A 21,143-nucleotide genomic window follows, 5' to 3' on the forward strand; every position below is an offset into this window, starting at 1 on the left:
TAAGTCTTGTGGAATTGTATGAGAAGGGATGTGTCATTGCCCATTGCGTATCTTCAGCAATCAATAGTATATCAATAGTCTGATCAGTTCCTTTTTATTTTCTCCCCTATACATGTTATGTCAACAGTATTCAAGAGAAGTGTAGCATGGTTATTTTTAATATATCTTTCTTGGTTGCATAGATCAAAACATAAGTGGTTTTATGGAGGTTGCATTTTTACAACCTGACAACTTCATATTTGTTCTTGTTCCTATTAAAACGTTTAATTTCCCTCAGACAACTTAACCTTTTTTTCCCACTTGAAATAATGAGAAAGGCAAATAGTATTTGTCAATATCCCTTCAACCTTATTGTTTCTCTGCTCCTTCAGTATCTTGGAGGACTGGAAAAGCATTTCTGCCCCTTCCTGCAATGGAGGGGGTGGCCAGAGGTGGGAATGCCTCGGTCTCTGCTGCAGCCCTGGTGGTGATGAGCAACTGCCAGGGTATCATAGAATTGTAGAATGGTTAGAGTTGGAAGGGACCTTAAAGATCATTGAGTTCAGACCTCCCTGCCATGGGCAGGGACACCTTCCACTAGACCAGGTTGCTCAAAGCCCCATCCAGCCTGGCCTCGAGCATCCCTGCCTGTGGATAGGGCATCCACAAGGTCCCTGAGCAGCCTGTTCCAGTGCCTCACCACCCTCACAGTAAAGAAGTTCTTCCTAATATCTAATCTGAATCTCCCCTCTTTCAGTTTAAAACCACTACCTCTCATCCTATCACTACACTCCCTGATAAAGAGTCCCTCCCCATCTCTCCTGTAGGCCTCATTTAAGAACTGGAAGGGGCTATAAGGTCTCCCACCAGGTCAGAGGGCTGTGTTACCCTATCCACCCTTGCAAAACCCCGGATGGGGGACTGTGGCCAAGAGCAGGCTTTGGGTCAGTTACTTGTTGTGTCTTCCTTTCTCCCAACATGACACTTTGTTGTCCCAGACCCATCAGCTGTGATGGCATGTAACATAGTGATGAAGCGAGGAACTTTTACTGTACCTCCAAATCACAGTATGGTTGTGAACTTCCTCTGATTTACTTTTGGATAAAATGATGAAAATTAGTGTTTTGAGGGAAAGAGTGAATGGTACCTGAACAGCCGCAATGACTGTATCAGGATGTTTAGGACCTTAACAGAGGTATGGATTTGGGGAATTTGTAATGCTTGTGAAATAGAATAAGTATTTTTTAGCAATATATTTAAGTTAAACTTCTTGGGAGAAAGGGACTAACTTTTCCCCCTGCCTTTTATATGTGTCTAGCGTGCTGCTCAGTAAGCAGGGTCCTGATCCTTCCCTAGCAGACTGTGATACAAGCACCAGTGATTTCCCAGTGTTGCCTTCAGACTTGTGTGGTTATAATCCTACATTGTCACTATTGGGGCCCATTTCCACTTAGAAGTGACCAAAGATCTGTTGCACTCTGCCTGGCACAGGCCTACTGATGATGGATGTGACTGGTGCCTTCACAACATGTTTTGCTGTGTCTTTTCCTGACCGTGTGCCCAAGGGGAAGGTTTCCATGGTTTTCGAATAGCCTGTAGCGGAAGACCCTTTCAGGAGGGAGAAGGTATTTTAAGGAAACTGTGGCAAGTACAAATCCTTATAATAAGGCTCTTGTGCCCTGTGTATGTGCTGTCTGACAGACCTGTATTGGACTTCACTGACGGCTATTCAAATGCAGAGTTCAATTTTCCAGATCTGACTGCAGTTGAGTGCGGCCTTGATTGCAGGTATGTCTCATTGCCTTTTCATGGGCAAATACTCCCTTAATTGTTTGTATCCTGCTCTTTGCCACTGTCTTTCTCTTGTAAAATGAGTTGAAGAGTTGCATTTAAGGAAGAATAGAGTCAGATATTGAGTACTGTGAAATGTCAGGGCATTTGTTTCTGGTGGTGGGGCTTGCTGGCGTAGGTAGCTGTCTTGCCTGGCTTTGGGAGGAAGGCTGAGAGGAAACTAGACGACCTGCTGTAGGAGGAGAAAGGTGCACAGAGTGAAAATGGAGGAGGTTCTTGTGAACGCCAAGGTCTTTTGCAAGGCTGGAGCTCAGCCTACGTTCCCGTACATAGAGAGAGAGTTGCACTGCCAAGAAATTAATGTCTACTTTATGGGGGTACTGAGGGTCTCGGCGCACCACGTTCAGAGCCCTTCTGTGGCTTTGCTTACAGACCTAAGTTTGAGGGAAAAAAAAATTGTTCCAAGTGGAAAGAAAGTAATTTTTCTTTAATAAAAAAAAAAAAAAGCCTTGGAGTGCCTTGGGTGTGTTGGGTAATTGTGTACTCAAGAAATGAAGTTACATAAGTGAAGACACTCCTGTAACCCCAGCCTGCCGGGGAGACGGGCGCTGCAGAAAAGCCACTCGTGGCGGTGCAAAAGGGGAGAAGCTTTCTCCTTTGCGCTGTGTTTATTCACAAAGAGAAGTTGTCTTTGGCGTGTCTCTTTGGCACCAGAGGAGTCCCAGTTTTCATCCCGCGGAGCTGCTTTTTCTTCTCGGTGTTGTGGATGGAAGTTTCCTTTTCCACCGTGGAAGGGGTGAGGTCTGGGTATTTTCCATAGTTCATCACGAGGCTTCGTCGCCGCTGGTTGAAAGAGTCCAGGTAAGCTCCTTCTGGAGGCAGGGTGGGAGTCAGAAGCCAAATCCTGGGCCAGCAGCTCTGGTGGCTTCCATCCCAGTGCTGTCTGGTGAGAGAGAGCAAGGCACTGGAGGGAAGTAGAGGTGGCACGTAGCAGAAGAACGGTGTGTAGGACACCAGTCTGGGTTTCCCACTTCAGTAAGAAAGACTCACACTAATCCTAAATAGCAGGAATCTACTTTTCATGCTTACCAGATGTCCATTTAGGGGAATTTTAAAGGAAGGAAGCTTTCTGGGCAAAACTGGGCTATACTGCATTTACTAAGTAGGAACGCTTTCAGTTATTGTAGTTTATGCACTGTATGAGCAGGCCTTACTGTTGGCTTACGTTGCGTGGGGTACACATGTCAAAATTAAATGCATGTGAAACTTTTTATTTTCTGTATTTATTTAAAATGTAATTTGATTTTACTGTGCAAACATTTCACGAGTTAAGTTTGGGATGTGCAGCAGAACGACAAAGATATTTAATACTTTGCTTAATTTAGAAAAATGACCTTTCAGAGAAAAGCACTGTGCTTGTCAAAAATACACTGATGAATTAATTTCTTATGATGCCAACATGTTAGTTGACTTTTGAGAGCAACCTTATAGATAATGAGTTTTATTTTTATCTTAGATCTGTCTGATTGTAGTGCCTCTCGCAAATCAAGTGACTTTACTGGCTTTTATGGTTATAAATACATAGCAAAATTCGCAAATGTAAAAAAAACCCAAGGAAAAAAAACCACCAAAACAACCCAAAGCTGTCTGACCAGTGTGGATACCTGGAATTTTAACCGATATTGCAGTTGTAAGGTCAATACCCCCTTTTGCCCTCCCTCTCCCCACTCCAACCCTCCCCCAAACCACCCTTGAAATACCCTTGCAATATCTGGAAATACTGTGTTTTCATTCTGATTTTAAATGGCCCTGATAGAAACAATGTTGCATGTGACAGCAATCTTGTCCTGCATTAGAAAAGACTTTGTTTCCATGGACTAAGTCAACGACTTTCAATTTGTAAAAATCTGCAAGGAATTTGAGAGCAACTTTTTGTAGGTTTACGGCTGCTTAAATTGATTTGTGTTTAGAAGCTAATCTTGCTGGCTTTGACAAAGCTGGCAACTTCAGTGGGTTTATTTGTGCAGATAGAGTGAGAAAGATTCAGCTTTTGATATAAATACTTTAGCTTTCTGGTTTCTGAGAACTATTTTCTTGCAGTTAATTATGCATCCTTAAAAATGTGTACATTCATACACATATGTGGAGGGAGAGATGGCAGTCTAGTTTGCAAACTATTGAGCTTCGCTTTGCCTATCAGTGTTTTTAATTTTAGTTTGAGTCAGAACTATCTCCAAAATGTTAAGACAGACTCAGATCAAGAGAGTTACAAGTCAGGTCACAGATGTTGTCCCATGTAGCATCGTACACCTACTGTCTATAGGTGGCTATTACCAGAACATCAATATATTCCAATATGTTGCTTTAAGAGTTACGGCTGGGTTGGTTCAAAACGGTGCTTTGAGTGTTGCTCACTTGGGCAGGGACAAATGTCAAGTAGGAGGTTTGTGTTCATGTGAGCCATCGGTGGCTGTCAGGGACTTGGGGACGATAATGGGGAGAAGAACAACTGCTGGAGATGATGTGGATTGGGCTTGGGAACCAGTTTGTGGAAGTTAAAATATGACTTAAAAACCACCTCCTTTCTGTGCTTGACTTCTAATAATTAAGATGGTTTTAGGTGGAGGGGTGCCAACTTCAAAGCAAGCGGCTTTTACAGGTTTCAAAGTCTGTGTTGTTGAAGTAGAAGTGCTGAAGGGTCTGTGGTCAGGTACGCTGGGGCTGGGACTGAAGCATCTGTCTCAGCAGACAAAGTGAGTCCGAGTTCAGCAATTTAAAAAGGTTGCAATTTGAGTGAAGTCCAACCGTGAAGCTGAAAATGCATAATAAAACCATATAAGGTTGTAGCTTAATCATTAAGTTATAGTAGTATTTGCATTCTTCTATTAAAAATGTCATATCAGTGATTTGAGTATTACATTTGCTGAAAATGCAGTTGGCTTCAAATTCCTGTTGAAAATAGAAAAGCCAGTAATGCCATTTTGATTGCTGTGTTTTTGCTGGAGGTGGTGGGCAAGGAGTTACTGTCCTGTTTTGGTGGTTACTGTCAGGTCACTCCGAATGAGGCTTGGCTGAGCATTTTTTGGTAATATTGCAAATATACTCCACTTTACAACAGCAAACTTACTGTAAATCTGTGGTGATCTCTTTTTGGGTGGTAGTTTCTTAGAATAGCTTTAGTTATTGTTGGAAGAGTGGCAAGTTTAAAGGGTATTGCATGCCTGTAATGGTATTTCATCTCAACCAAAACAAAGGATGTCAGTTTCTAAAGCAACCAGAATTATTTTTAACTCTTTCCTCATTTCTTTAAAACAAGCCCAGAGTGATTCATCATTCATCCTGTCTCAAAGTGGCCCCTGCAAAGTGTTTCAGAGGGAGAATAACAAGTGGTTCAGTGGGCAATTTTGCAAGAACTGGCCGTGGACCATGGTGTTTTGTGTTGTGGGTTTTTTTAACCTTTCTTGCAGTGCAATTAGTGGCTGGGTGGTGTTCCGAAAATCACATTTGATCTCCATCGAGAACGTTATCTGTTTGCCCTTACCCAGTGTGTGTTCTTCATAACAAAGTGAGTGTTGAGATTCCCCGGTACACAGCTTCAGTATTTCATGACAAAAGCCCAGGAGCTAATATCTCTTTGTGTTTAGAAGGGTTTCTCTTTAGTGTTTTCAAACAGAATTGATCAATGAATTCATTTGCAGTGGGAAAGCTAAATCTCAAACACATGTATTTTAAATATCTGCCTGAAAGCAGGGAGGAAATGAGAGCTGAGTTAAATTGCTAAGGCAAAACCAGTGAGAAGTTCAGCTCCCACAACCTCCATCTTGATATCAGAAGTAAGAGTTATGAGGTTTCAATTTGGTTTTTTTTTTTCCAGTAGTGCTCAGTTTCACCTTCCCTATAACATTTATTATTTTATATACCCATATTATGTCAAATATTTTTCACCTCTCCGTAAATTAAACTGCTGTGATCTTTTAGACTCTTCTCAGATGGAATCATCTGCAGGCTCCTAAGTATTTGTATTGCTCTTTGAACTTTGTCTATTGCTGAAATAGTTGTATTATTATTGTCTGTATTTTTCCTGAAGCAAGCCAACATTTTATCTGCAAATACTGCCCCCTCCCACAAAAAAAAAATTTAAAAAAATAAATCAGCACAGTGCCCAGGAATGAGCCTGGTGCTGTCTGTGGGTATTTTCAGGGAATCATGGAGACCTACAGGTCAGTCCCTCAGTGCCGCGTGCTGGCAGGTCATAAATTGAATGTGTGAGTAGTTTAAACAGCTACAGGGATTCGACCTATTTACTTCTGTCTGTATTTCAGCACTTTGATCGTGGCTTTTTGCCTTAGCAGGCTTGTTGTAACACAGCATTCCAGGTACAAACACTTTTCCATGGTCTGCAATTTGGGCTGCTAATGTCCTGGTTGGGTTACATTGTTCTAGGTGTCCTACGAGGAGGTGAGTCCTCAGGTGTCGTATCACAGACTGCAGTTAAACTGTGAATTAAGCCAGGAACTTAAACTATTTACATGCTCAGAACTATATCCTGGTAACAATTTAAAAATGGTATCTGTTTTTCCACATTTCAATCCCAATCTTACAAGGGGTTTTTAATGAGCACTATTGGGTTTGTCCCTGTTTTGTGCTAAATTTCCAAACCTTCTGTTTACTGTAGCTTGTGAAGTAATGAAATTGCAGTCACCAAAATCTACAAAATTATCTGCTAGGAGAGTGAAAATGTAAATTTTATCCAGTTGATAATTGGTAATTAAGGTCAGATGCTGTTACTAAATCCTGACCTGAGTTGCTAATGAATACTTGTTGAGTATTCAATTCAAATAAAGCTTAATTTCTGTAAGTTCTTAAAACACAAATTGTCACAGTTTAATACAGTTGGAAGTAATTACTAAATCAGTTAAACCAAATGAGAACTAAGGTATTTAAACAGCAAAACTGTACACTTGCCATGAATGGGGGTTGGTGGTGGCATTTGGGTGTTTTATTTTGGTTTTTAAAAATTTTTAAAAAAATATTATATGCTTAAAAATTATTTTGAAGCATGCAACCAAAAGCCAAATACCTGACTACCTGTAAGAAATTGGTTAATCTTGCCTCAGGATTAACCTGAGGTAATTTGGTTTGTAATTATGAATCGTAAGTACAAAAAATTAGAAGCTGGACAGAAAGACTGCCAAAGATATGAAAGCATCAGGTCATCTGCTGTAACTATAGATATTTTTATTAAATTTAGTCAACAACAAAACATTGTCCCATATTTATTCACAAGGTAAAAGAAATGAGAAATCATGTGTTTAGTGTTTTCCTACTTGTTGTGATTTCTCCTAAGTAGACTCCTCAAAGTATGAACTGATCTGTCATCATGTCAGGAAAGAGAAAGCAAAAGAAGAAAATATTTCAGTGCATGATTTCTATAGCGTAGACACTATTTGTTGGCTTTGTATTGTACTTGATTTCCTTCAGGTTTTCTCTCCCTGTACTATCTTTTGTCCTGCCTTTGTTTTCCCGTCTCCTTTCCTTCTCCCTCACCCATTTCAACATGGAGCAAACTGATTGCTCTTATTTTTGAGAATCACAAAGAAAGAGAGAGAAATGCTCTCTGAGCTCTGTGCACAACCTGAGGTCTTCCGCAGCTTGGAGGCATCAGAAGCTTTTGACCTACTGTGAATCATACGGGAAGTATCAGATATGTACATTCGGTGATTGCCCACCTTGTCCCACCACTCACAGCTTTAAATATCAGCAGTGGCTGAATCTGGTGACAGTTGAGCCGAGTGGGAAGGTCTTACTTATGTGATTCTTGGTGTAGAAGGGGTCGGCAAGAGGGGAAACCTGAGAGAGGCTGAGGAGCATCCAGCCCAGCCTTGCTCCTAGTTTTTCTGCACTGGAAAATCTAGTTGTTCCAGCAGTTTTGTGTGATGGTTTGTAACAATGAACAAAGTGAATTTGGAGTAGATAATAAGCATTAGGAAGAAGAATAACTATTTGGAGAAGAGTAGGTATTAGGGAAGCAGCGTTTGTTTCTTGGCAGGTGATCACTAATGTTTTGTCAAGGAAGTCCAAGGAAAGAGCCCCCAAAGTGCAGAGGCAGAAAGTGTCCACCACCAGTGAGATCTGCCACCAGCTGCTGTCCTCCTCCCCCTGGTACCTGACTGCAGGCCTGTCTCAGCTGTGTGCATCAGTGAAAAGTGGTGCATCTCTTCTCTTCCGTCACAGGATGGCCATCTTGTGAAAATACCAGATTGAAAGCTATGGGCTGTTCTTTCCTCTTCCCCCAACGCCTTTTCTCTTTCCTTGGATAATGCCCCTTCAGCGTGTATTAGGTTTGGATGAAACGTTCCTGGTGTTTAGCAGGGCTTTCATAAGCTTTGGCAAGAAGTTGGTGGAGCCTTTTCCTTCGACACAACTCCAGGTGCCTAGGTCAGGGAGGCTCGGGGGTTGGCTAGCCACTGGGAGCCTCCTCGGAGAAGAGAAATTCAAGAGGGAGTGAGGTTGTCCAGTTGGCCTCGTTCTCGCCTCCTTCCCTTCTTTGTGTGTGCAAAGTTTCCGATGTTATTTTTCTTCCTATTAACCATGCACAGTTTTTCTCTCAGTTACCCTTTCTTTGGCCGGAAATGTGGAAACTTTGAGCAGAAACGTATTTTAGCTGAGTTGTTGAAAAAAAAGAAAAATTGAGAAAAATACTTCTGTAAATAGGTAGGACACATTTAAAACTGAAATAAACAGATTAGGATATATATGGGGGGAATACCATTTAAAATCTTCATAGTTTTGGAAATTTTGGGCTGATTCTTAAGCCATTAATTTTAATGCTACCAAGAAGATGTCCAAACAGGCATATTAAAAACAAAACCGAAAAGCAGTTCCAGGACATTATACTGGGTTTGCATTTTCATTGTTTTAGTCAAGTAGCACATTCTAATAATTTCTTCTCCCACTCACCATATTTTCCAGAAGTCATTGTTCCTGCAAAACAAACCAAAAAAATATCTTACTGTAAATGAGTTACTAAAGTTGGAGGCAAGTCTTTCTACTCTGTTGTGGCACAGGGTTGATTTGTGTAAAATCTTTTTGTTAAAAGCCAAAAAATAAAATCTGTTTGAGGACTTGAAGTCCGTGGATGCTCACTTTAGCTCATCGCTATTGAAGCGAGCGAGCTCCAGGCTTAATTGTTCACTTCCAAATGCAGGGTGGGATGGTGTGTGCGGCAGCTTGCTGTGGCTTTCTCCCCCACATTCCTCACCGCCCCCTCGTCTTCAATCAGACGATGCAAAATTGAGCGTGAATTCTAAATAAAAAAGGAAAAAACACCCGGGTGATGTTCAGATTGCAGAGTGCTATCATTTTGTAGGTGTATAAGAAGCAGCTAGTTAATTATCTTCCCTAAGCTTGCAAGTAGAGAAAGAAAATTCCACCAATGAACCCAGAAAAAGGAAAGGAGAGAAGAGGACGAGGTTCCGCTTTTTGGTTTAGATTTTACTTGTTGGGTTTTTTGTTTGATTTTGTTTTTTTTTAAAGAAATCATAATGATTTCTGTTCCACAGCTATAGGAACTGTACTTTTGGTGGGATGAGGGGAATGTGAGTGGATCAATATAATTTTGCTTCATTTTTCAAATCATTGTTTAGCATATTAATAATACACGTAACTATCTATATGCTACCATGTTTGTTTCCTATTCTTTATTTACTGAACAAAACCTTCTTGGCTTCTTATAATTTATAACTAGTTTTTTGTATAAAAATAAATGAACTAAATTTGCAACGTCAACATTCTAGGATATTTTTTTTTTCAAGAGATTATTTGTTGTCTGAGGTTCTCGGAGATAATCAAAAAAGGCTTGCCAGGAGGGTACCTCAGCCTACTTTCTTTTATGTTTCGGGGAGAGAGAGAGAGCATTTCAATTTTTTTTTGCCTTCACACTTGATGCTGATTACAATCCAGAGCACATAGCAAGTATTTCAACAACAACTCCAACCTCCACAAAAAAAAAAAAGAAAAAGAAATGAAATCGATTTCGGTCAGGACTCTACTTTGGAGGAGTCATTAAAGATTTCACCGGTTTATTCCCTTTCTCTGTAAATCCAGCCCCAGAAGAGACCTTCTGGCGCTCCGTTGCAACACATTTTTGTTTGTCAACGCTGCTTATAAATCACGCCAGTCTCTTCCTCTCTGCGCCCTTTTACCGGGCTCGTTTGACCTGAGCAATTTAGGCTTTTTTTGCAGCGTTTGGGGATGGGGCAGTGCTGTCCTTGGGGGGGAAGCTGGGGTGGGCAGGGTGCCTGGCGGGTGGCACCAGGAACGGGGTGCCAGCATCACCCGTGTCCCCCCGGGGCCAGCCTCCACTCCTGGGGCCAGCCAGAGCAGGCACAGAGGAGGAGGAGGAGGAGGAGGGAAGGCAAGAAGGGAGTCAGCTGCGCCGGAGACAGGTTTTAACAAGCGCCTTGGGACCAGCACAGCCCCGCTCCCGGCGGAAATTTTCGTTTTATGGGACTTGGGGAAGAGGAGCTTGAAAATGGCTCCTGCGGTTTGCAAGGTAACCAGGTGTAGGTGCTTAAGGCTGAGCGCAGCCTTAGCAGGCTGATGTGACCAGAAAATAATCCCCTCGTAATAACGCGGACGTCTGTCACTTGGCTTCCTGTAAGAGAAAACTCTATTTTTCCTATTTTCTCTTTTTCCTCTATTTATTTTTCTGGAAGAAACGTATACTTGTTCAGATGAGAGGTTGCCACCTGGCAGGACACGGGCTCAACCTGGCACCCAGGATGTTTTCATAGAATCATAGAGTGGTTTAGGCTGGAAGGGACCTTCAAGATCCCCTAATTTCAAACCCCGTGCTGTGGGTGAGGACACCTCCCACTGGCCCAGGTTGCTCAATGGTTTTCCTACACTCCATCCCCTCTCTCTGAAATAAAAAGCAGTTGTTTTGTACAGCCTGGCCTCACAAGGCTTTATCTGCCATCCAGCCTCTGAATGAGCAACCCAAATAGCGGGACACTTAGGTTTTTACGCTGTGGGGCACTCTGCAAGTTCAGCTTGCGATTTCCACCCCCGTTAATGGTTAGAGACTTAGTAACTCCTGTATAATAGCTCTTTAAGAGTGGTAAAATAATAAAGCTGCAGCATTGCTTTGCTCACTTCAGCTCGTCCTGATTTGCTGGGAGAGCATGGGTGAATGATAGGATTTTATTTCCTTTTGTTATGGAACATCTCCCTTATGGGCCTGATTTCCTCTCCGCCTGCCTGCCGAATGGCCCCCTCCTTCCCAAAGCAGTACTTTGGGAAGTGTCTGGCGAATCTGGATGATTTAGTGTCATCGACCCACCACTTCCCTGCCCAACCCCGTGTTGGGCGTGCACAGTTTCTGGAGAGGTGGTTTGTCCTTGCTTCCACCGCCTTGGATGGGAATGGTTCAGGGACTGGAGAACACCCCGTGCTCAGTGGGGTACTCGATACCTGGTTTTCTTCTCAGGTGTTGGGGGAGGATGGGAGCAGGTAGAGGAGAACAGTAAAATAAATCACTGATGTAAGGTATTGGCTGAATATGTATATTTTCCACCCCCAACTTGTGTTTGCCCTGAGAAGAGAACATGAACTGCCTAGGGCTGTTTTGTTTGTAAGCCTCTTAGAGTGGCTAAGCCCCAGTTCATGGCTGGAGCATGCTATTAACAAGAAAATATCCAATCTTTGTGCCTTCCCTTCAGTTTTATGTTTCAGGTTACACCTAGTCCTACATCAGCTTGTATTGACTAGTTTTTCAAAGGAGTTTTTCTTTTCATCGGTCCAATTTCTGTTGCTGTTTTCCACTTTAAAACTGCAGCTTGTAACATTTCATTCGGCATATTGAAAAGACAGGGCAAAAATAGAAGATGACTATGGAAAGATAAACTTGCAGAGTCCACAGAGGAAGGTTTACCGTAACAAGGTAATTGTGGATTTTTTTTCCGGTTGTTGAGTTTTTAGCACTAAGACCTTCTGATTCCATTTTGAACATAAATATGTTGGACTGTATTCACACACTTTGGCTTGTAATGGTAAGTTCTTGGAAAAACAAGCAAGCAAAAAAATGAGATACCTTAGTTAAATTAATGGAAAGCTTTAACTTTGCATTAAATCTTCAGGGATACTAAAGAAGGATTTTGGATTTGAATGAGAGTGTGATTTTTGCAGCCCAGTTCAAAAAGTGGATTTACCAGATAGCATGAAATGGCAGCTGACTTTTGGTCTGGAAGAAGTCCTAACCTGTGCGTTGTAAAGGAAGGTACATGGAGATGCTCCAGCAGTGACAGGAGCTGGTGAGGAAGGCTGGGCAGGGTGGCGGGAGGTAGTGGCTGGAGGTGATGACCCACAGGCACCTCTTTTGAGCTGCATGGTGAAGGGATGATGGTGTTTGGGGAGACTGGATTTTAAAGACAGGCTGGAAATAAGGACAGGTTTTTAAAGAAGAATGACAGAGTATCGAGTGAAATCCCCAGGCACACCCCAGAAGAAAAATTTCTTGTGTGTAAGTTTATTGAGAGGCTGATATTTACACATTTTTGCAGTCGATACCCGTTCCATAGCAGACAAACACTGCCTGCCGTTTTACAGTTAATAAAAATGTGCCTCTGTCGATTCCCATTCTTTTGAGTGATCCAGGAAAGAGCACACATAGTGAAGTGGCAGCGCTGCTGATTTGATGGAGTCCTCCACGGTGGTGAAGATGAAGATGCAAATGAAAATGCAAAAGATTGCAGAATGACACTAGGTTGCTGTGCAACCATATTATAAAATGACAAATGAAATTCAGAGCGGATAAATGCACAGTGATGTCCACAGGACAAATATTCTAACTTTTCATTTAAATTGAGTTGCTTGTTAACACTTGGGCATGAGATCTGGGGGTCATATATTTGTGTGGAGAAGTCAACTGTGTACTCGCTAGCTGTCAGAAAGCAAATAAAACATTAGGAATGTTTATGGCAGAAGTAGAGAAAAACATATCTGTCAACGTACGTGTCTGTGCCGTGCCTTCATCTTGAAGAGTGGGATCAATTCTGGTGTCTTCCTCCTATCTGTCTCTCCCTTCCTCACTTCCACCTCCAAAGAGGATAAAATAGTACTTGCAAAAGCTGCAGAGGTTGTAAGGCTGCTGAGTAGCTTTTGTATAAGGAATGGCTGAGTAGATGAGGCCCTGCAGTTTGAAGAAGAGAGATGTGAAAAGCTCACACAGATTCAAAGCACAGTCGGAGAAACTAATGTAGGAGTAATTGGTGAGACCCGTGAGGTTCAAATACACCCTCTGGGGTGTGCTTCAGAGCTGTGTGGTTTTAGAGTCCGGGACTTAGTGTGTGTCCTCTTCTGCTTTTCCTCAAATTCTGCTCTTGGCTGCTGCTGGAGGCAAGATGTTGGGCTGGACTTTTTGGCTTGACTTGTAGGCTTTTTCTTTGCTCCGTTTTTTGTTAGTGTCATCAAAAAAAAATCCTTTTTCTTAGCCAGCAGCACTATTTATTGTCCATCTTAATAGCTGGAATTATAAGACCTTCAGTATCTAAAGTCCTACTAAAGATATAATAATTTAAACCATTTCCATCACAATTACAGGATCTCAGTAGAGAAGTATTTTTTAAGGTATGCTAAGCTTAAGAGAATGAAGCTGGTTTTCAGCAGGGTTGTTGGTACTTTAGGTTCCTCAGTGCTGAATTTATCTAATTACATGATTTCTGCCTTGTAAACTCGGTAGCATTTAAGGAACTCCAGAAATAGAAGAAGAAGAAATTATAGAGCTGTTTGACCCCGCAGAGAACTTGAAGAAAGGCTCTGCGCTGTTGTCTCAGGTAATGAAACATCAGCTCCCGATGTTGTTCAACCTGTTGAACCAGTTCTCTGCGGTTGGAGGAGCCCTCCCTCAGCAGCCTTGCAGTTGAGGACAAGTGCTTTCGGAGTACCAGAAAGATGGATGGAAAGTTTTTCCCCTGTTCGGCTGGGGAGTGGCTGGCTCAACTGTTTGCTGCTTTGGTGTAGGGTCTGTATTTGAGAAAATACAGAAATTAAAGATATCTTTTGGGCCCCACGTGTTGTTATTTTTATATACGTTTCTGGTCAGTGGAAAAGCTTGTTGTTTTTTGTTGTTGTTTTTTTTTAAATATTTGCAGGGGCTTTGCTGACATTTATTCCCTACGTGTCAGGCTTTTAAAAAATGAATACATGAAAAACACACTTTTTTTCCAGGCTTGGGACGTAAGATCAAAGGCCAATAAACCTAGCAGGGGGAGGGAATCTGTCTCAGTGCAGAAGGGATGAGGGTGCTTGCAGGAGCAGCTTGGAGAAGGTGGTGAGCTAGAGCAACTCATGGTGGGCTTTGATATTTTGTTTTAGGTTTTAACCCTGATATGGGTTTAAGTATAGGAAAAAAAAAACAAAACCAGAAAGCCAAAAATTAAGCCTGGAACAGTGAATGCCCTAGAGGCTGTTAAATAATTATTAAGCAGATTTTAGTGATAGTAATCACCCTGTCCTAGGTACACGCAGCTGGAATTTGGCAGCCAGTCACAATGCTCCAGCATCAGCATAGCAATGGTGTAATTACTGTGCTAGGTGGCTGATTAGGAGCTATGCAAATGAAACTGCAATCAGTACCTGTGTTTGTGCTTTGTTGCAGGAGTGAGACAATGTGTAAATGAATTACCTCTGGTGGCACAGCTCCTGGTGCTCAGAAGAACACATAGGGTCTAGGGCCACCTGGCTCTGTGGGGCAGGTGGAAAAGGGGCTACCTGTGGGAAGTGCCACCTTCGAAGGGTGGCTTATACCAGGTGAAAAGGTGGCCACCAGGAGATGTTTCTGATGTTTCACCTGCACTTCTGAATTCTTGTGGTTGGCAGCTCCTGTGCCTGTCCCCACAGGTGCATCCCTGTCCCCTTCTGCCACCAGCGCTGCAAGGGGACAGCCATCCAAAAATCCTCTTCCCCCCCGCCACCACCTCCTGCGCTCACTTTCTAGTGAGTTTCAAGGCCTCATAATAAAAACTTCAAATAATGTAAACAACAACAACAACAAAAAAAGTCAAAAGCTCCCCAGTGGTAGATTGATGACATGGTGACACAGGGACTGAGTTTGGGTTCATATGCAAAGCACTTCTGTAATTTATGTGCAAACACCTTGTCAGCCTCATCAGGAGCCCTTGCCATGCTTAAGTAATATATGTGATGGCAAAGATAAAGCTATTATATATTTAATTTATATACAACCTCTCCATTGACTGTTTTATTGTATATACAGTATAGCTGTTCATTGCTGATACTAATTTAACCTGCAGATTACAGATTGTATTTTCAAATATGCAAGCCTCTTCTTTTCTTAAAATGAAGAAGAATAAGAGGAGGATTTTTATCTTCTATTTTCAACAGGGTTATGTAAAGTATCTGTCATGGGTTTTTCATTTTTAAATGCAAATAATTATATATGGCAGGGAGTATGATGAGCATTCAAAGTTGACATTAAAATGAAAATGCCTAAAATTTTCCTGAAAAACTGATCAAACAGGTCATTAGTCAAGTATATAATGACTAGTAGAACATTTTAAGATGTTTTAAATCTCATTTAAGATGTTTAAAAAAGTAGTTGATAGTTTTTTAAAATGACAGCTGCTCCTGCATCATCCTACTAGTTGCTAAGAATTTTTAGTTCACATAATATTTAAGAGTTCCCCCCCCGGCTTGCAGCTGTATGAGCAATCTTTAAAATGGGTAGCATCTGACAAACTGAGATTTAATCTGTTTTACCTTGCATTTATGGTAGGCGGGGGACATCCGTGCTATCAACTATCAGGCTCTGTGTTTGGCAGCCCACTAAGCCGTGGTGCTGGGACTCTCTGAGCCCCAAACTGGAAAGGAGAAACCACAAAACAAACCGTACGCCAAAAGGTGCCAAGTTCCCACACTGTAAAATTGCAGAGGAGACGTAGGGATGGTTTTTCCCTCATCTGATCTTTTCCTTTTAATCTTGAGTGCTCCTCAGTAAATTAGAAAAGGGAAATATATGGGGACAGAAGAGTGGTTTCTAATTAAAAGTAGATTTAAATTTGAGTGAGAAAAGTGCCTCGTCTTACGGGGTTTGTGAACTGCCTTTTGCTGCTGCTTGCCATCTCTGTGGGCGTTCATTTCGTCGCTGGAAGGCAACGGTGGGACCTCAGGGCCACCAAATGCCATCTCGGGTGCCTGGCTCTGCCAGTTCCTGCACCTCCTGGCCACCGGGTCCCCTCCTTCTGCAGGGAGGGTGGCTGGTGCAGCTCTGCCCCGTGGGTTTGGGGTTTGGAAGCAGGAAATCCTACGTGCAGGAGCCTGCCGAGCCTCCGCTCTTCCCCAGGGACGGGCAGGAGGCAGTATCCACCCCACTGCCCCACGCTCTCAATTAACCTAATGGGCTCCTTGTACAGACAAGACACTTGCTGCTTTTTTTTTTTTCTCCCCCTCCCTTTTTTTTTTTTTTAAATTAGCTGGTTGAAGGAAATGTTGGGATTCGTCTCAGTTAACCAAAACGCATTAGGACTACAGCGTTCTTGTTTTAGCAAGTTGTAAAGAGCCTTTCCTCCTCATAGTGAGAGAAGCCAAGCATCCCAGCCTGCTTGCAGTGGGGCATGGGTGCTTCTGCATCCTTCCCAGCTCCTGGTGGGTACCACTGTCTCGGGGCTAAACGCTGCCTCTGCTGCTGCCACGGTTCCAGCTGGGATAGAGTTAACTTTCTTGCTAGCAGCTGGTGTGGTGCTGTGTTTTGGATTAAGGATGAGAGTAGTGTTGATGGCACGCTGGTGGTTTTGGTTGTTGCTGAGCAGTTGAGGCTTTTTCTGCTCCTCACACTGCCCTGCGAGTAGGTGCACAAAAAGTTGGGAGGAGACACAGCCAGGACAGCTGACCCCAACTGACCAAAACGGATATTCCATATCGTATGAGACTGTGCTCAGTATATAAAGCTGGGAACAAGAAGGAAGGGGAGGATGTTTGGAGTGGTGGCATTTTGCCTTCCCAAGTAACCGTTAGGTGTAATGGAGCCCTGCTTTCCTGGAGGTGGCTGAACACCTGCCTGCCGATGGGAAGTAGTGAAGGAATTCCTTATTTTGCTTTGCTTGGGCGTGTAGCTTTTGCTTTACTTATTAAGCTATATCTCAGCCCAAGAGTTTTCTCACTTTTACTCTTCTGATTCTCTTCCCCATCCCAACCAGCGGTGGTGACCAAGTGGCTGTGTTGTCCTATTTGCCAGCTGGGGCTAAACCACAACAGATGCTTGAAGGATCCTGCCACCCGGTGAAGTGCTCCAAGCTTGCATCAGCTTGCTGTGATGCATCACCTTGGTGTGGCTGCCCTTCCCACCTACCCAGCTGCCTGGGCACGGGTGCTGGAAGCACGAGGCTTCCCCCTGGAAGAGATACAACACGGTTCCAGTAGGACGTTGGGGTGGGCTCAGGTCCCTCCATGTCAAATCTGAGGTCTTCCTCATGCGCCGTGCTGCTCCGCACCATCCGTCCAGTCCTCAGGGCATTTTTAAAATTATTTATTTACTTATTTATCTGTGGTGGTCTTCTGATCCTTTCAGAAACCCTTCTCATCCAGTGAAACACAAAGCACTTTGTTTCCAGTGCGTTAGCCTGGTGGGTTTCGATAGTCAGAAGATGGAGACTTCCACATGAGAGCCTCAGCCCCGTTTCACTTGCTCTCCAAATGTGAGCAGTGATGGGAAATGCAGTGTTTTGAACTTTTGTTGGTGTTTTTCTCAAGCTGTGCCTCCCCCTCAAAAAAAGAAATCCCACTGATGATGCTGTTTTCAGTAATACTTCCCAATGCGTACGGTGTGATTGCATTAATGCACTTCAGCTGAAGAGTATTATTTTGTCGCTGCAGTTCTTCTGCGAGTGATCTAGATGATGAACGCCAGAAAATATAATAGAAGTGGTATCTTTCTTTGTGCCCACTGAAAAACATGCAAAGTGATTTTTAAAATCACTTTTCAGATGTTTTCTGATGGAGTAGGGTAAGAGAGAGTGAGTTTTTTGAGAAAGCAACAAGAAATAACTGTTGCCACCTGAAGCTGTTTGGATGGAGGTATTTTTGGGATGACTCAGCCATAAGGCCTGAGAGTTGTTCTTGCCTTTAACTGAAGGGGAAAAAAAAATGCTGACATTTTCCTTCCGGCTGTTTTATTAAATATTTGAATATAAAACCCTGGCCCTTAAGTTATGAACTCATATTTTTTTAAGTTTTGATGGAGTAGCCTGTTCCTAGCATCCAGTATGGTGTAAATCTGCTGATTTCCCACTTATCCATAAACAAAGTACATGAGATTAAAAGAATAAAACCAAAGCCCTTTTTATTGTTTTAGAGCAGCAGTTTTGTATCCTCATCAAGAAGCCAAAAACCCCAAAATTTTTACAGTGCTACAGATGCATGCAAAGGTGGACAATGAAAAATATTTGTGTTCAGGCATTTTGCTTATGTTTAATGAACGTTTCCCACCCACCACCCCCATGTGAGCTTTCCTGGTGGCTTAAAAGTAGCGTTCCTCAGTGACAGCCACTCCATCCCTCTGTGTGTTGTCACTGTACAGGGCGACTGGTTCAGCAGGATGAAGTCATCTCATTACTCTGGCATAGGGACTCTCTTTTGTGGACAAAAGAGAGAGGAGTTTTCTTACATGAAAACCCAACCAAAAAATCCCACAACTGTAAGATTTATTTTGCTCCAGCTGAAATTACTGTCAGGAGTTACTGGTTTCATATTTTGCAAACCTTACACTTTTCACTATTTCTGCTTTCCTTGCTGAAATTCCTAAACCTTTATTTTTCTTCCTTAACTGTCCATCTAAATAAGGTCTTTAAATGTTTTGTTGAAAATTCCCTGTAAATGTGTTCAAGTTTGTGTGTGTTGATATACTGATGTCTTTAAAAAAAAGGTCTTTTTAAACTACATTTCGTTTGTGCTGTATATATCTCTCAGTGAAGATAAAAAAATAGAGTATAAAAGCTGGTGAAAAATCTGGTTTATTTTTTTATTTAAAAACCTACCATAGCACCATCGTATCTAACTCAGACTGTTGGTATCCATTTAATGATCTATCACAGCAGGAGGCGTGTAAAACAAGAAGCATATTTTACTGCGTGCCAATCTTTTTCCTTGCATTCCTAAAAAGCGCAGTTACATTATATATTTAAAACCCCAAGGAATTTGCTGATATTTTCACACAGCACATACCTGCTGTGAGAGCAGTGTTGGACAACGACGTGAAAAGGTTTAATACTGGAGTAAGAAAAGCCGTTGCACCCGTATTCTTTCATTTTATTTTACACAAGTACACATGCATAGATGTGTGTGTATATATATATATAACTGTTATATGATGTTACCTGGACTTTTTTGTGGTGTGCCCCTGGCTGGGATAACCAAGAGCTGGCTCCGTGGCTCGTGGCACTGCTACCACATGGAATCTCCTCTTTATACAACAGCACATATGAAGATTTCCTCCTCTGTTGTTGCTCTGCTTCTCTCCCCTGTAGTAAGCACTTAGTGAGAAGCGTCCCATCTTAAATCAGAGTGTCTGTCACCATCATCGTTTGCTTCTAGACGTGTGCTGCTCCAGAAGGCTGTCTGCCCAAGGTTGGGGACATTGGGATAGGTCTTATAATAATCTAGTTGTCAAGATATCTACTATCCTGTCATTTTATGGGAAGTAAAGAGGGTGCCATGCCTGCCACGTATTAGAAATTTCCAGTAGTTAAATTACTTTCTCTTGCCCCAGTAGAAGTAAATAATACTCCAGAGATAAATAAATATTTCCTTTGTAAAATTTCAGATTAGACAGTATCTTCAGTATCACAGGTTTAAGTCCAAAATAATACTTAATCAAGTGAGTATTGGATCAGATAACATTATTGGCAGTTAATAGTGGAGTTTGCAGTTTTCAGTTCCTCCTGGGTTTTTGCAGATGATTTTTGTGTAATATGTTTTTGCTTATGAGGAGCTTCCAAAGGAGGCTTTCTGGATGTGCACCAAGCATATCTTTACCTGGCTATTATTTCTGTTATCTGTGTTTCTTTGTTTGGGCTTGCAGTCTGACGAAGAAGTGGTTGGGAATTTCTGATAGGAACTCAATTTTTTATTTTATTATTTTATTTTTTTTAAATAAGAGGGAGAATTCAGCTAGGGAGAGTAAAGCATTTAATCTTTCTGGCAATCTAATGTAACGTGCTTCCAAAATACTTAAGTAATTTTTCTCTATAAAATAGGATGATCATGAATTTAAATGCATACATTTATTGTAGCATTTATGTGAAATATGAAGGTAATTCTTTTAAATAATGAAACCGCAGTTGTCTATGTACTTAAGTATACATTTCAGTGACAAATCTCTTTACATCCTCTCAAGAGGTAAACACCGTCTCTTGTGCGTTAGGTGTATCTCTAAAAAGAGTGGAAATGATTTTTCTAGCCAATCTGTGGGTTTGATTGCTTTTGCTTAATCTTGCAGCTCCATTTACGGGGTTAATTTGTTGATATTTATTTTTTCTCCTGTGTGTTCATGTATTTAATCAAATGTCACGCACCTTTGTAAGTTGCTCATTGCATCACCTTCCTGTAAAGCAATAATCTGTGGGAAAATGGTGTGAGATTGTTAGATACGCTTTTCTCTAATAGCATTAGCGGCACATGTCTATAAAAGATGCTTTGTTTATGTTTCCTCTTATTTTTGTTAGAAATGGTTATTTACAGCACTTTCTATTAAAAAAAAAAGTATAGATAACATGCAGTATTTCAGCTGAAGCTGAAATCCAGGAAGATGTTAAATATCAAATCTTCATTGTTCAAAATAAGGCTGTGTAACTGGGTTGGTAAAGACCTAGCGAAGGGTTCTTCTCTTTGAATTGCTTGTCTTTTGTCTTCAGCAGCTAGTAAGTCAGTACAAAAGAGACCGGGCATAAAAACTTCTCTTTAAATACATACGTATGTCTCGCTAATATCAGAGGAACAAGGGAGAAGTTGGGCTTTTAAAATTGTGGTGGTGGTCTTTGTCATTAGCAGTTCCATTTGGTCCGGCTCTGGAGGTCTGCCCAGTCACCATCCCTGTGAGATGCTTTGGTGCATCCTCTGGGACAGCGTACAGGAGATAAATGATTGAGCTTTAGCGAGGAAGGGAACCTGGTACCAGTCTTGAAAGGCAGAAATGCAGAACTGGAGTGAGCTGGTGAAAAAAACTCGGTCTTAGAACCGATTTGTTTCAGTTATAATGTTTTGGTCCTACTGAGAAAATAATTGGAAAACAATTTCAGACTTCGACTGTGAACAAATGGTTCCAACGTACTTGAGTGGTTCAGCTTATAAATATTAGAGAA

At 41.9% G+C, this 21,143-nt stretch overlaps 1 protein-coding gene across 4 annotated transcripts in view; it reads left to right on the forward strand.

Annotated features, from left to right (window-relative positions):
* The window catches only part of HIVEP1 (human immunodeficiency virus type I enhancer binding protein 1), a 128,201-nt gene that overhangs the window by 48,909 nt on the left and 58,149 nt on the right, over nt 1–21,143 (forward strand). The window lies entirely within an intron of this gene.

The sequence above is a fragment of the Calidris pugnax genome, unplaced genomic scaffold (genome assembly GCF_001431845.1).
Source record: "Calidris pugnax isolate Ruff unplaced genomic scaffold, ASM143184v1 scaffold8, whole genome shotgun sequence".
Taxonomy (NCBI): Eukaryota; Metazoa; Chordata; class Aves; order Charadriiformes; family Scolopacidae; genus Calidris; species Calidris pugnax.